This window comes from Halyomorpha halys, unplaced genomic scaffold (genome assembly GCF_000696795.3).
Source record: "Halyomorpha halys isolate HHAL.00 unplaced genomic scaffold, Hhal_1.1 Scaffold1302.1, whole genome shotgun sequence".
Taxonomy (NCBI): domain Eukaryota; kingdom Metazoa; phylum Arthropoda; class Insecta; order Hemiptera; family Pentatomidae; genus Halyomorpha; species Halyomorpha halys.
This window is the reverse complement of record NW_027105443.1, coordinates 220,733-235,686: the sequence shown is the minus strand read 5'-3', so window position 1 is coordinate 235,686 and position 14,954 is coordinate 220,733. Positions and strand designations below refer to the sequence as shown.

At 30.8% G+C, this 14,954-nt stretch overlaps 1 long non-coding RNA gene across 1 annotated transcript in view; it reads left to right on the top strand.

Moving 5' to 3' along the window:
• LOC136796744 (uncharacterized) overlaps positions 1 to 14,749 on the top strand; it is a 128,542-nt gene extending 113,793 nt beyond the window's left edge. Inside the window, exon 3 of the long non-coding RNA XR_010844488.1 lies at positions 14,670 to 14,749. This is a non-coding gene — a long non-coding RNA (uncharacterized lncRNA). The remainder of the gene's footprint in view (positions 1 to 14,669) is intronic.
• Positions 14,750 to 14,954: the final 205 nt, after the last annotated feature.

Genomic DNA, 14,954 nt, shown 5'->3' with positions numbered 1-14,954 from the left:
TCCAATTTATATATTTCTTTCAATTCTATCGCCAATTCCTGGTATTTCCTCAGCTTTTCCCCCACAGTAGAGCTTATATTATTATCGTTGGGGATCCCAACATCAATAAGTTCCGCTTTCTTTTTTCTAAAGGTCTATAAGGAGGATGTCTGGCTTATTATGGCGTACTGTATGGTCTGTAATAATTGATTCGTCCCAATATAGCCTGAGAGAACCTTTTTGGAGAAGTTTATTTGTGTGGTACTTGTAATAATTATAATTATTATTAATTATAGCTTTTAAAGACATAGGTCTACCGAAAGTATATTTTAAAAATTTTATTTGATAATTTAGGCTAATATTTATGTTATTTGGTGTGATAAAACCGAAAACAAACTTTTTAAAAAATGTTTGTGTTTTATTTTAGCGGTTCAATTTATTTTCACATTTGTTTAGATCACTATGTGCATAATTTGACTAAATTCAGATCTTTTGAAGTTGAGTACCCTAGGAGCTATGGAAGATTTTCATGCATTTTCAGTTTTCACAAAACTGCTATTACATATCGTGTATTTTCCAAAACTCTGTATGTGATGGAAGAAAAATGAGTTTATTTTCAGTTTTAGTAAACCAGGAAAAACAACATAAAAACCAGCTAAAATTAAGAAAACAAAATTTAGGTTGTAGGCCTGTATTTTTAATCTGGTTTCATAACCTAATTCTTAATGTTAATGCATTCAAAATTAATTCCTAATTAGATAAATGATTTTTGATTATTTTATGATTGTTTGAGAGTGGTTTAGTTTATCATCAATTTATACAATTTTGATCATTTTTTTCTCTCAACTTTTATTATTTTGTCACATATCACTTTTTAAAAAAAATTGATATCCTAGATTTAAAACTTTTTTACAAAACACTTTCCCTCTTTCACTTATATTTACAACTTAAAAACAGAACCTACCTTCAACAGGATAGGACTCTTAGACAAGGGAAATTAGCCTGCAATTTCTGAGATTTTAAAAAAGCAGTGACATCAATATTGAAGGTTGTATCCTTGAGAATGGCCTGAGGGCCGAAACGTTGGAGAATTTTAAAGAATAAAATTTGAGAGAAAAAAAAGGATCAAAATTGTGTAAATTGATAATTAATTCCAAATGTTTCTGTTTCAAAGATAATATACACACAATGTATATAGCCATTGCATTATAATAACTATAAGTGTTACTATTACATACTGTATAATTGTATTACCAGACTAACATTCGAATTTTCATATAAGGCAGAAAAATAGGGAAATATTTGACTATTACAACATTTGATAGATAAGCTGTCTAAACTTAAAATTAATTAAAAAATTTATATGACTATATAAGGCCTATTTGGACTGGCGGGGTTGAGCTTTGTAGTTCCAATATGCCATAAAATTCCTGTCGTATTCAAAAGTGTTTAGAATCAAAATGCTTCGTAAAATCCTAAATCATAATCATAATGGTTTTAGTGTTCCATATTTTGCTGATTTGGTCAGAACAAAATATCTGTTTGGAAACAGAGCCTTGTTTATGATAATTATGATAAATTTTAGAAAAGATGATAGCCACCAAACCTAAGCTAGAAATCTTATTTCAGTACCAAAGGGTAGATTCTCTACAAGTATTTATTATGCCATTGTACTAAAATTCACATAACATATACGCGTTGTATTTTTTAGTTAATAGCAGTTCTAAATTTTAATTTTTCATCAATTATATTATAATAAATATAGAAATGTAGCGAGAGAGGCATTTATTAGACGTTGATGTATATACAGCAATTTATTTATAATCTTAATATTTTCTTGAGACTGGTAATTTTTTAAAAATAAATAATTCAAATTTTATCCATTATAGTCTCAAAATCTTTTATTTCTCTTACAAGTCCGACGTTTCGGCCAATCCGGCCATCCTCAGTGACAATCTGCTTAATACAATTTTGAAACTATATAATTTAAAAAACTCTAACTCCATGCAGGCTATTCTGCCCAGGTCAAAAACACCAATTTCTAATTAGTCAAATATTCACTTAAAACTAAATCAAAATCATTTATCATCGGACACTATTCCTTAAAACTTTTATCACAACAATTGTTGTATCAATTGTTTCAAAGTTGTATTAAGTAAATTGTCCCTGAAGATGGCCGCATTGGCCGAAACGTTGGACTTGTAAGAGAAATAAAAGGTTTTGAGACTATAATGGATAAAATTTGAATAATTTATTTTAAAAAAATATACAGCAATTTATATCTCTTAGTTTATTATTAACTCAAAAATAAAATAAATGCACATTGGATATGCATTATATTGATTTTGGAAAGATTTTTTACTACATATATAGTGAAAAAATATATGAATCATGCACCACATGCAACGTTATGTATTCCCTTGAATCCTGGCTCTTCACCCCAATCCACCCCTACGGGGGCTGATCATTTCCATGTGTTATGACTTAGCCCTAAGTGCCCTTTTGAACTGCCATCCAAAGGGAATGCAGGGTTAGTGTCTCCCCTGCCGATATTGTAGCAAAGGAAAAAGGCCATAGGGAAGGAAACTCGCATCTATTATACAAATCCGGTAAAAATCCCCCTCAGGACAACCCCCTAAAAATTAATAATTTCTTGCCCGTCTGCTATTGGTTGATGCATCCTGCTATTTTTTTTTTTTGGAGGAAATGCCCTACAGCATATACTTCCTCAAACAGTAAAAGAAATTTCCTAATGCAGTAAGTAAATCTAAAAAAATAAGTTTCCTCATTTATATATTATTAGAAGGTCAAATATAATATTATATATAGGAAGATGGTCAGAGTTGCGGTCAAAGGAGAAACAAAAATAGTTTACAACTATTTATTTTCCGACGTTTCGCCCCACTTTGTAGGGCTTCATCAGGGCTAAAAAGATACAATGATAAGAATAAAAATACTTTTTTTTTTTTAATTTAAAAATTTTTACTCTTGCCATTGTTACTTATTTTTATTCTTATCATTTTATCTTATCTTTGTATTTTTATTCTTATCATTGTATCATTTTGTATCTTTTTAGCCCTGATGAAGCCCTACAAAGTGGGGTGAAACGTCGGAAAATAAATAGTTGCAAACTATTTTTGTTTCTCCTTTGACCGCAACCCTGACCATCTTCCTATATATCAATTTTTACGGTTTTTATACAAATTATATACAAATATAATATTGTTTTGTGATTGGCGTTTGACAAATCTAGTGAACTTGAAGATTAATGTTATTAATTTTTAGACACATTATATCATAAATTTTACATTCATTAGATAAATTGATCAAAAAAATACTATAAAACTGGAAATGTATGAGCACTTGTCTTTATATTTTGTTCGAGTCTGATTTTTTTATCATGATACCTAGCGTGTGAGTTTGAATTAAATACAGAACTTGTTTTTATATTATTAATAAACTTAGTTTGCGAAAAATATCCTCCGGATTAATTTGTTTCCGTTTGTTGATATTTTAGAATCTTATTTTTTTATTTTAATGCCTCATGAGTAATTGATTATTTTAAATGATAAATCCCAGACCAAAAAACAATTTCATTTCATAAAAAAGCTGACAAAATATGGAAATCGTTTTAAAAAAGCTTTGTAATGAGCCCAAATGTCGAAAGTACATAAACCATTATTAATGATAAATTAGTATTCATATATTAGATTAATTTTATTAAAAGAAAAACAATTTAAAGCTTTAAAACTAATTAGGTTTTAGAAAATTAAATATTTTTAAAATTGTGTTTGTTTTTTTTAGTTATACCTGCTTATTCCAATTATATATAAATTCAATTAATGATATGTACAAAAGTAATAGTTTTTATGATGGAAATAAAATAATAACTAAAATGAAAACATGTACAATAAGGTTTATTCAGAACGATTCTCTGTTTTAACAATAAAGTAATTCTTAAGTAAGCAAGTTTAAAAAGTAATTGATTCGTTGAAATGTAATTGAATGTTATTATTAAATATTTCAATTTATTTTTCTGTATAATTAGAACAGTGAATTATTTGTAATAATTGAGAGCCAAGTTTCAAGCTTGAAGCTGTAAATTACGTAACATGATAATATGTATGTAACACGCATAATATGTATGATTTGTTACGTAACATGTAAATTAAGTATGATAATATGTATGATAGTACAATTTGTTAAGATGCATAATATGTAGTAGAAGTGTATGTGTATGATAATATAATATACTACTATAATGATGATAGTAGGCCTTACGAATTTTTAAAATGTAGGTATTTTTGTGATTTACATTCCTTCTAAACCTCACCCAACTTACCAATAGAAAATTTATTATAGCCTCATCCGTATACAAAAATTTGTTTCTGTAGATTTTTAGTTACTTGTCAAGATTTTCAGTTGAGAAAAAACTTATCTGCTGTTAAGACTTTAAGAGTATTGCACATCATATTACTTTGATAAGAAAGTTTGTTGACTATAGTTATTGCGTTTAAGGCGATTCACATAAAAACCAAAAAAAATATATTAATCATGAATGTTTAAATTTAAGTTAATATTATATTCATAAGATTTTTTTGTGAATCATGCTTCATGCTTCTACGCCATTTATTTCATTTTTCTATAACGTTTTGGGGTACATTATTCATCAATCCATATTGTCACTTATCCGACGTTGATATTTTAATATGTCTTCATTTAGTTGGTTTTTATACAATACTAGGTGACCCGGGAATGCTACGGTATTGCTATATTTGAGTATTTATTGTGAGTAGTCGCATTAATTATTGCCTTACTCTACTTCAGTGTTTATATGTAAAACATAGGCTATATCACATGCTCTTTCTACAAAAAATAAACAGTCCAAATACTTCAACAATTGTTTTAAAATCATGAGTAAAAATAAAGTAAGCTATATCTTTGTTAATAATAGGTGGGAATTATTGTAAGAATGAATCGAAAAGAAAAACAAATTAAATTAAATTTTCATTCTACTGGATAAATCAAGAACTTATAACCTACCCATAGTCAATATTTCAAAAAACATATCGAAAATGTTGATAATAAATCGTGACTATGGAGAAATTCTATATTTATTATTTTCTTAGAAGCTTCAAATCGTTTATTATTAACGTTTCTCCCACAAGTGATTTTTATAGAAAGTGATTACTTTGTGTTATGGATTATAGGAAAGTTTAAATCATGACTATGGAGCAAGAGGGATGGAATATGATGTCTTTCTATATATTTAGGAAGAGGCTAAGAGGGAAGAGGGAGGAAGGGTGTTTGCTAAGAAGGGAGATAAAATTCTATTTCTGAGCTGGAGGAGACAGAGAGGTAGTGGGACGTGTGGGAGCTAAGAGAACTGCTAGGGGGCACTTTAGCCCCAGAGATAATTTAACTTGGCAACTAACTCCCAGCCCCCGGGTCCAACTTTAACAATGGTGGGCTTGCAAATTTAGTTTGAGGACTCGCCGGTGCCTCAGTGTGGGTGCGTGATCAAAGGTGTTGCTAGCGCCAACTTGGGATCAAAGCGTCCTGCCCTTATTATAAGGGCGGTGGCAATTCTCAGAGTGAGCATTAGGGAGGGCCTTATTGGGAGCCCTCCTTGTGGGAGGATTGACAGCGGCAATTCCCTCCTCCTCCTTCCTCTGCAATTTGGCCCTCGTCTTGTCACGGCCAGTTCCCTCCTTCCCCTCCTCAACATTTACTTTACCCCTCGCGGGAGAGGAAAAAGGAAACATTCCTCTGACGTGGGGTCCAACTCCCGATCTGCATACTTTAGTGATATTGAAAAAAACGGTAGAGAGATAAGGATTTTTTTTTTCCATTTTAAAGTTAATTAAGTAACTAACAATAAGATAACTAATAAATTTTTATTTTATTAAACTAAAGGTATAAGGTAAATGTTTGCAATAAATAAAAAAGTTGCTAAGAAAAATTGTGTCCATGATAATCCAGTGTGTTTGTCTCATATGAAGGCCCAAAACAGCATAAACTCTTTAGCCTTATAGGTATAAAACTTGGCACTATAAAAATGTAAATAACCATATCTTATAATAAATTGCTATGAGAAATTGCAACAATTAATAGCTAAGCGGGAGTGTCATTTAAATAAAATAAAAAAGATACTGTTGCTGAAAAGAGCTGGAAGGCTACAGAAAGCAAAAAGAAAATATCAAATCAACGTGCCAGGAGATGTAATTCATCTGACATAAGATATATAAAGATTCTTATCTTACTAGTGTTATATAAAACAACATATTATTCTATATGTTAATTATATTCTTAATATGCATAATTAGTATATTAAGAAAATATATAACCAGTTTAAAATTGGTTTATTGGCATATGTATTTTTTAATTGGAAAACAAACGATTCATAGTTAAAACTATTTACATCAACGTTAATTATTTCCATTGTAACTCAAATTAAAAAAAAAAATTAATTTAAAAAATAAAGCCGACTACTGAAAAAATAAACTACATTCCATCCTTTTTTCTTAACTTAAGTAACGGGATGTCATTCCATATTTCCTTAAACATATTAGTGGATTGTTAGTTATGTTGTATATATAAAAAAACTATATGAAACTCGATGTAGTAGTCGGGAGTCTTCCACATCTGAATGAAACTCGAGACTTTTCTAAAAACGTATTAATACACTTTCTGTATGCTTACACGTGCGGATGAAAGAGCTTTCTGTATAGTGACACTCACAGTAGTGTGGTACTGAATATACTTTTAAACACCCGTACCATTTAGTGGAAAGTACCTTACTACTATACCAAGTTTCATTAATTTGTGTATACATCACTAAATATCCACAATTATGTTTAAGGATATATGCAATGACATTCCGTTGCTTAGAAGAAATAGGAATACAAGAAAGGAGTATTTCAGTAGTCGGGTTTCTTTTTTAGATTAAATTGTTTTTTAATTAGAATTATAGTGAAAATGATTAATATTGTTGTAAATAGTTGTAATGATAAATCTATATATCGTTTGTTTTCCAATTAACTTTAATAAAAAACAATAAAGTTTTTAATTTATATTTTAATTGATTGCCTGTGACTAGAATTTGGAGTCGAGTTAAAGTATCGTATCGTATCGAAAGGAGTATCGATACATAGGAGGTGTAACGAAAGTTACAACAACTAATTGTAATCTCTTATGTCATTTTTCTTTTCTTTTAATTTGTTTATATTTTATCTGTCCTAGTAATGTCTAATCTACTCTGACAAGCATAGAGAAATATCTCTTACGTTTACTGTATTTCTTGAGTAAGTATAACTTTATGACTGTGATCTACTTGAAGTTATTAAAAATGAGATAAAACTATATATAACCTCTAAAACATTATGAATTCCTGTTATTTTTTTGCAAAATAACTGTCAATTATGCGTGTTAATAGAAAAAACTTGCTGCATTTAAAGTGGTAGTATGACATATAACAATATATATTTTATTTTTAACGCATGGTCCTTTTTCATCTTTACCACCAATATTACAAGAGAGTTAAATAATTGTGTTTTTTTTTATTGTAATTGTAAATTAAATGTTATATAACATACAAACGTTAAATCACTACAAATATATAAGTATCTTAACCTCAACAATATACTTAATGATTAATAGGTTCCTTAAACATTTAATGTCCAATTTTAAGTTTAATGATCAGGGAAATTTTCATTTTGGGTATTTTACGATGTTTTCACAATTTATTGCATGTTTACTTTCATATTTAATAGGTGTTTAAATCTAAAGCGAACTTTTTGACGATTGGAAATATGAGTGAGGAATAGTAGTTTTTCAAGCACTTTATAAACATTCATGCGCACACAGTCTTAAGAGAAAGAATTAAAAGAATGAAGCTGTCCCTTCTTAAAAGTTGAAAAGGCAGAGTATCTCTATAAGAAATGAAGCAATTTGAAAGATTTTTTTTTAACTGAATATACTAAATTTTTTTAACTTAATATACAAAATTTATGAATTGACATAGGTAATTATTCAAAAAAAAAAAAAAAATAGCAATTACTTCCTATAATAAGTCGATTAAGAGATATCTTTGAATTATAAAATTATTTTATTGGGCGTCGCTATCCAACTTCATCATTCTAAATGTGGTCGAATAGTCCAGGAAGTGAACATCGGATTTTTGATCAAGCAGTTTGAAGACATGAAGAAAATGCATAGTAAGAAGAAAATACATAATAGGATAAATATTGTTTGTATATTATTGGTAATTTATTGTTATAAAATCACCCTCAATAAATGAGTTTTGGTCCCCCATTATGTCTCAAAAGTTTATTTCAGCTCTTTATTTAGAGGTTTTAAAAAACAAAAGGGTACAGAAGATATCTTGGATTTAAAGGAAGCAATTCTCTTCGCAGCTCGTTCCTGTTTCGAAATTACGTATAGATTGAGACAATTATGAATAGTTATATATTGCTTTTTATAAGTAGTCGATCCAATATTAATTTAAAACAATTTCACTCATATGTATTATAAACTATGAGCAGCAAACTATGTAGAGAGAAATGCTGTATTCATCCATGTTGCCCAAATACATCGGGTAGCTACATTACACAGCATACTAATTAATCCGTAATCGGACATGTATAAATTACATATTTTTACATGATATAATAAAAAAAAAAACATTATTTTTACCATAGTTTTGTTTTACAATCGATTCCAGTCAACACACTAAATCAAAATATTTCAATTTATTCCTTTTTTCTTTCCCTTTCTTGTCCTTCCATTTCACAATTGTTATTTTATTTGATCAACAAATTCTCTCCCGAATTCCTCTTCTCAGATCCTCCCCAGTGACCTGCTAAACAAATTCACTATTCGAAGGCAATGTGAGATCTAACCAGAGAAATAATAGTCACAGCAGTAGATCAGTTTATAGTAAAACAAACAAATAAATAAATTTTACCAAACCAAACTAATACATAGATTTAAAGGAAAATATAATAAAAAAATAGTTAAAAGAAATACTTAACTGGATAAATAAGTTAAAAAAATAAATAAATAAAAATAATAATAATAAAAATTCCTGTACTTCTACAATCCATGAAGATTATAAGGTTTAGTGCATTAAGGAAGTACTGTTTTTGAATAACGGATATGAGCAAATCTCGTTCAACTACAAGGATTTTTGTCCAATTAAAGGTACCCACTTTATACAGATTGGATGTGCCCTAAGAGGGCAGCCGAACCCACAGTGTTGACTCACGACTAAAGTGACTGAATGAATACTTTATGGTAATACACTCTAATTATTAAAAATAGTATATATGAATACAGCTTCGGCTTATTTTTTGTTCTATTGCTTTGTCGTTAAAGTTAACGATATTCGATTTTCTTGTTTCATCCTGTGCATCTAAGCTATGAGATGCCCCAAGAATTAAAAAATTGAAAATATAGAAAATGCCATTGCGAGACCCCAACGACCTCCCGTATGAGGGCTCGCTCCGCTTAACGGCCAGCATTCCTCCCTCTTTATATCTACATATTTATTATACGACTTGGCCTCTGATATGGGAGTTTTCATAACTCATTTCGCCAAACAGAGCCCCGAAAGGGATGAAAGAATTCCAAAAGAAAGAATTCCGAGCTGGGGTTCCATTATTGAAAAAGTTACGCATTAGGGACGTCATATTAAAATAAGAGAACGAAGATGAGAAAAAGAAGCTGGTTGGCGGTCGGAAGTGGGTCCAATACGTCCCCTGCCTGTCTACTCAGCATCACAGAATTTTATTTATCTCATCTGTTAAAAATTTCAACGAAAACTTATTTCATTCGTCGAGGTTGAGAGTAAGATAAAATAATGCAAATTCCTTTGTTGATTTTAAACCTTTCACTTTTTTGATATTAGAAAAAACAAAACAATAAGCAGTACTTCAAATTGCGAATTTTTTATCAAAGCTTACTGATTAATTAGTATGTTTTGGTTATTCATTGTCAATTACATGGTTCTTTAGTATAAAACTTTGTCAGATACTTCAAGAAGATACAATAAACGCAGATAGATACATCGACTACATATAGACATGCATATCTTCAGAATAATCAGGATCTCTAAAAATTAACAAACGAAATAAAAATCCCCGATGTTCCTTCACGAGCTCAATACATCGGAAGTTCCATTATACAGCATAATGTCAAAAAAAGATATTTATTATGTTAGCTGCCAAACGCAATCATAACTGCACTCATATTTGACTTTCTAGAATTTCACAAGAGAAAAACGACAGCGAAAAAAAAAGCCTCGTGACCTTATATTGTAAACTGTTTTTAGAGTTCTACTACTGGGTAGTTTCTCTACATCCTGTATCATATCATTATGATCAAATTTACTGGTTGTATTTTTTTATACAGTTGTAAATATCAATAAATAAATAAAATTTAAAAAAAGTATAGTGTTTGTGGCTTTAGCGCACTTGCTCAGCCTCCACTGGCTCATTACCAGGGTTGCGGTGAGAGGGATGCGCTGGAATCTTATGATCTCAGCTTTACCCCTCACACGTGGGGGATAGAGTGAGCTCAGGGATCCTTAGGTCGATTGTGTAAATATTGTATATAGGAGTGTAAATGTGACTAGCGATACTTTTATTTTTATCATTATTTTATTTTATTTATTTATTTTTTCATGCACATAGTTTGATTATGTTCATTTTCTTTATTCTTCTGTTTAAGAGAGATTTTATTTATTTTTATGTACTTTTTTTTTTTTTTCATTTATTTATTTATTTTTCATTTTTATTTTATTTTATTTTAGTAAGAATGTGATCATTCATCACTATTACCTCTTGCCCACAACGGCGTGACAGATTGTAATGTCTTTCAATAAATAAAGTTTGAAAAAAAAAATTACTGTTATCCTTCCTTGAATATCTCTAATTTATGTAACAGACAAATATTTGTTTGTACCCTCGCTGGGTATGCCCATGTATCAAGAAATGTTCGACTTATACATAAATACTTTCATTAATTCGTTAATAAGGATTTTTTAATTTGTCAGTAAGGCCGCCTGGGGCTCTCCTCCAATACTCAATATTATGAAACCTACCTTTCGATTCCAGGTACAAAGTATCCATCTAATAAATGCTATGGATTTTTAAATTGTTAAAAAATAAAATAATACTATCAAATAAATTATTTTAATATTCTACATGGCCAGTTTTTAATACAGACATTGGAAAATAATCAATTAAATAGAACTAATTTAAGTTTGCCGTTTCTTATTAAGCTCATCGACTACCGCGTATTTAAAAAGAGGATAATTAAAAAAAAACAAAAAACAATAAATAAACATTATATTGATAGCTTCTTCCCTGCTGCCGTAAAGAATGGGACCAAGGGAGACCCGTTAAATACAGCTTGCGCAAGGCGACAGTATGGCTCATGAACAAGGCCCCAGCGTGGGGTAGGGCTTATTGTTTTTGCCTGAAGATAAAATTAATTTGAGGGCGCATATGCCCCTCTGTGTGTGGGGATCGATCCCAGGTACCCCGCCGGCGAAGTCCCACCCTGGTCCTTCTTCACTTTTATTGCTTCTCTGGGGGCACTTCCAGCTCAATAATGGCTTTATCGGAATTACTTCGTCTTTAAAATAGGCATTTAAAAGTGATGCTAAAGTGAATAAGTAAGTAATATGACTAAAAATTAAAACTTCCTTTTTCGTAATCTTCAAAACTGAACCGTAGAAATGTAATAAGTATGTTTTCTTAAACAGATTTAATAAATATTCAGTGCAGAAAAAAGAAAAAAATGATTTTTTTGTTGAATGAAAGCTGGGGATTAGTACACTACATGGTCTGGTATTCATTTTATCATACATCACCTATTTATTTTGCTTATCCCAGTGAAAAAATTATTACCTGGATATGCCTATATTTCTGGAACGACTCTCAATGTAGGACTTTTTCGCCAACATTAAATCTTAAACCATAAAATATAATTAAGTACCTAATAGTGCACATATCTAATTTCCAGAAAATTTTGTATTCAGAAAATAGAAAAAGGTCTATAAAATATTAAAAGGAAGAAACTATACTAAATTAGAAATATACTTTATTTATCAACTATTATTTTGCAAGGGACATTAATATAATTTTTATCTAAGCCTCTCGTGAAGAGTTTCAAAAATTCCTGTTTTTTTAAATAGCTTTTTCAATGTTGTGTAGGTTTTCATTAAATTTTCAACGGAACTGCCTGATTATTTGCTTATTTATTGAGATTTTGAGCAATCCTGACTAACGAATTTTACAGGGATTTTTAATATCCTTAAGTTGGTGTAAAACAGTAAATAACCAAGTGAAAATTGACTGTGTCCGTCAGATCTTCAAAGACTATGTTCACCTCATGTAAAAGTTTAAGTTCAAATTATTCAATTCAAGTGATAGTAGTCAATATCCATCGCAAGTTAGAAATGCGCGAGAGTTAACTACCACATGTAGACATCTTGACGGCTAATTGTCGAACCTTATAGCCTCATAATACCGAAAATGTAGGTAATCACATGTATTGTTGTTTTCATTCATCAGCTCTTTATTCTGAGTAGAACTGTCCGTGAGGTTGTGTTTACTGTCGCGTCTTACTGTCGTGATAATATTACTAAGGTTGGAAACTGTCACCCTGAAGTTGGGCCTTTAGACGCCATAGAACAATTTTTCCCGTTTTCCATTCAGAACAGTGGGGCTCCTTTGATTATAGTTTTTATAGTCACATCATTGAAGTTTGTAACTTCATCACTGTGACTGGGTTGGCAAGCACTATTCGCTTAACTCCGTTCTTCAAAAGATGATATTTATCATTGTTTTAAGTTTGGGAATCAAGAGGTAATAGGGTTGCCGGCAACATGCCTAATACAGAACGATTGGCTGTTTCGATGTGCATGAGAGCTTCCGTAGTTACTATTTTTCATTTCCAACCAATACTGAGCTGCTTCTGATAAGTATATTGAATTATCCACATATCATGTCTGCAATTTATCATTTTATGACAGTGGCAGTAAATCTCATCCGAAACAGAAGACAAAAGCAGGCTGAAATATCGAGGAGGACGGCTGGGATCCTTAGCAATTAGCGCATGAGAGGAACGCACCTGGCCGGCCACAACGAGCGCAGCTGAATCGCTTACATAATGAGCTAAAACAATAGCGATGTCCCGCCGAGATGACTGATGTCGCTCCCTTGTTTTATATCGCCATCTGCTCCTATAGTCTCACTCGACTTCGTGGCTAAGCCAGATCATTACGTCTAAGAGCAATTTGGAAATAGCTGATAACGTTTTTGTATATTGATCCAACCTACTATCTTGCAAAGAGGATACAAATATATATACCAGAATTTCCCTCTATATCTCTACTAGATTTAACTTGCTTATTTTACCTATTTAATCATTATAATTATTGCTTACTTAGTTACTTTCTCCTACTAACCTATTTAGGTAGGATAAGTTTAATAATTGGTTGCAAAGTAAGTGTCTATATATATTTTAACACTTGTATAGCATAAAAAAAGGAAGAGAAACAATGTGATTATGTATAACCTCAACTCGTATTTCCAATTCGACCTATATGTCCTTACCTAATTGTTCCCAATCAATAAAAGACTATGGACTACTACGTCCGAAATAAGTTTGTTGTCAATCCCTAGAATTTTGCTTAAAAAAAAAGTATCTCCAATGGAAATTATTTGAAAATTAGATAGTGTACTAATGAAAATTACTTGAAAAGTACTAAAATTTACTTTTTAATTTTTCCACTAACGCCTGTTGAACAGATTCGATAGTTAGGACTCCATCTTGACAAGAGACTTACTTGGAATCCACACACAAGACTGAAACGACAAGAAACTGCTCGTAGATTCCGATTGCTACAACACTTACTTGACAAACGCTCTGATCTTCCCAGTCACTACAAAAACTTAGTACACACTACGATAATCAGACGAATTTGGACATATGGAATTGAGTTCTGGGGCTTCACCAAACCATCCAATTCCTCCCGCATCCAATCCTTACAATCCAAAATCCTACGTAAAATCCTTGATGCTCCCTATTACGTTACAAATAAACTCATTCACAAAGACCTTAACATCCCATTCGTTGCAGAATTGGTCCAAAACAGATATACGTCTTTTCATTCCAAATTCCTTAACCATCCTAACTCATTAATTCTTAATCTTTCATCCTTAACAATCCCTGATAATCCTCCGAGGCGTCTGAAAATAATATGGCCACGGGACCTTCGAATTTAAATTAATGTTTGAAGTACCATCGATGGGTGGTTCCTTCCCAAGATTTTCAAGTGTATATGAAACATACAACATATTTACTTATTGTATTATTTTGTACAGTTGTAATTTACATTAAATAAATAAAAAATGTTATTATTTAATTATCATACGAATTTTTAAATTTTTGATCATTTATTCTTTGGGTCTACAATCTCATTAGTACTAGTAACTATTATTATTATTGTTTATTCATTTTTCATGGGACGTTAGTTTTTAGCCTACTGAATTTTTTAATAATTGTGATCGCATGTTTGATGTATAGTACAATTAATCCGATTTTGATGATTTTTTTTAAATAATTTATTTATTGTTATTTACAACTGTATAAAATTTATACAACAAGTAAATTTGTTGTAGGAGACATGGTGACATGATACAAACATGTGGAGAATCTACCCATTGATAGAACTCTAATAACATTTCTAGAGGAGAAGATCTCGAGGACATCTTCTTTTCAGATGCCTAGAAGGATTATTAGGTAATGAAGAAGAAGCCAGGTTAGAAACAAGTGGGTTTGGGCGGTTGGGGAGTTTATCATGGAAGGATTGGTATCTGGTTCTGGTAAAATCCATAACATATGAGATGTTAAGGTCCTAATGGACTTGATTCGTGACAAAGTAAGGAGGATTAAGGATTTTACGA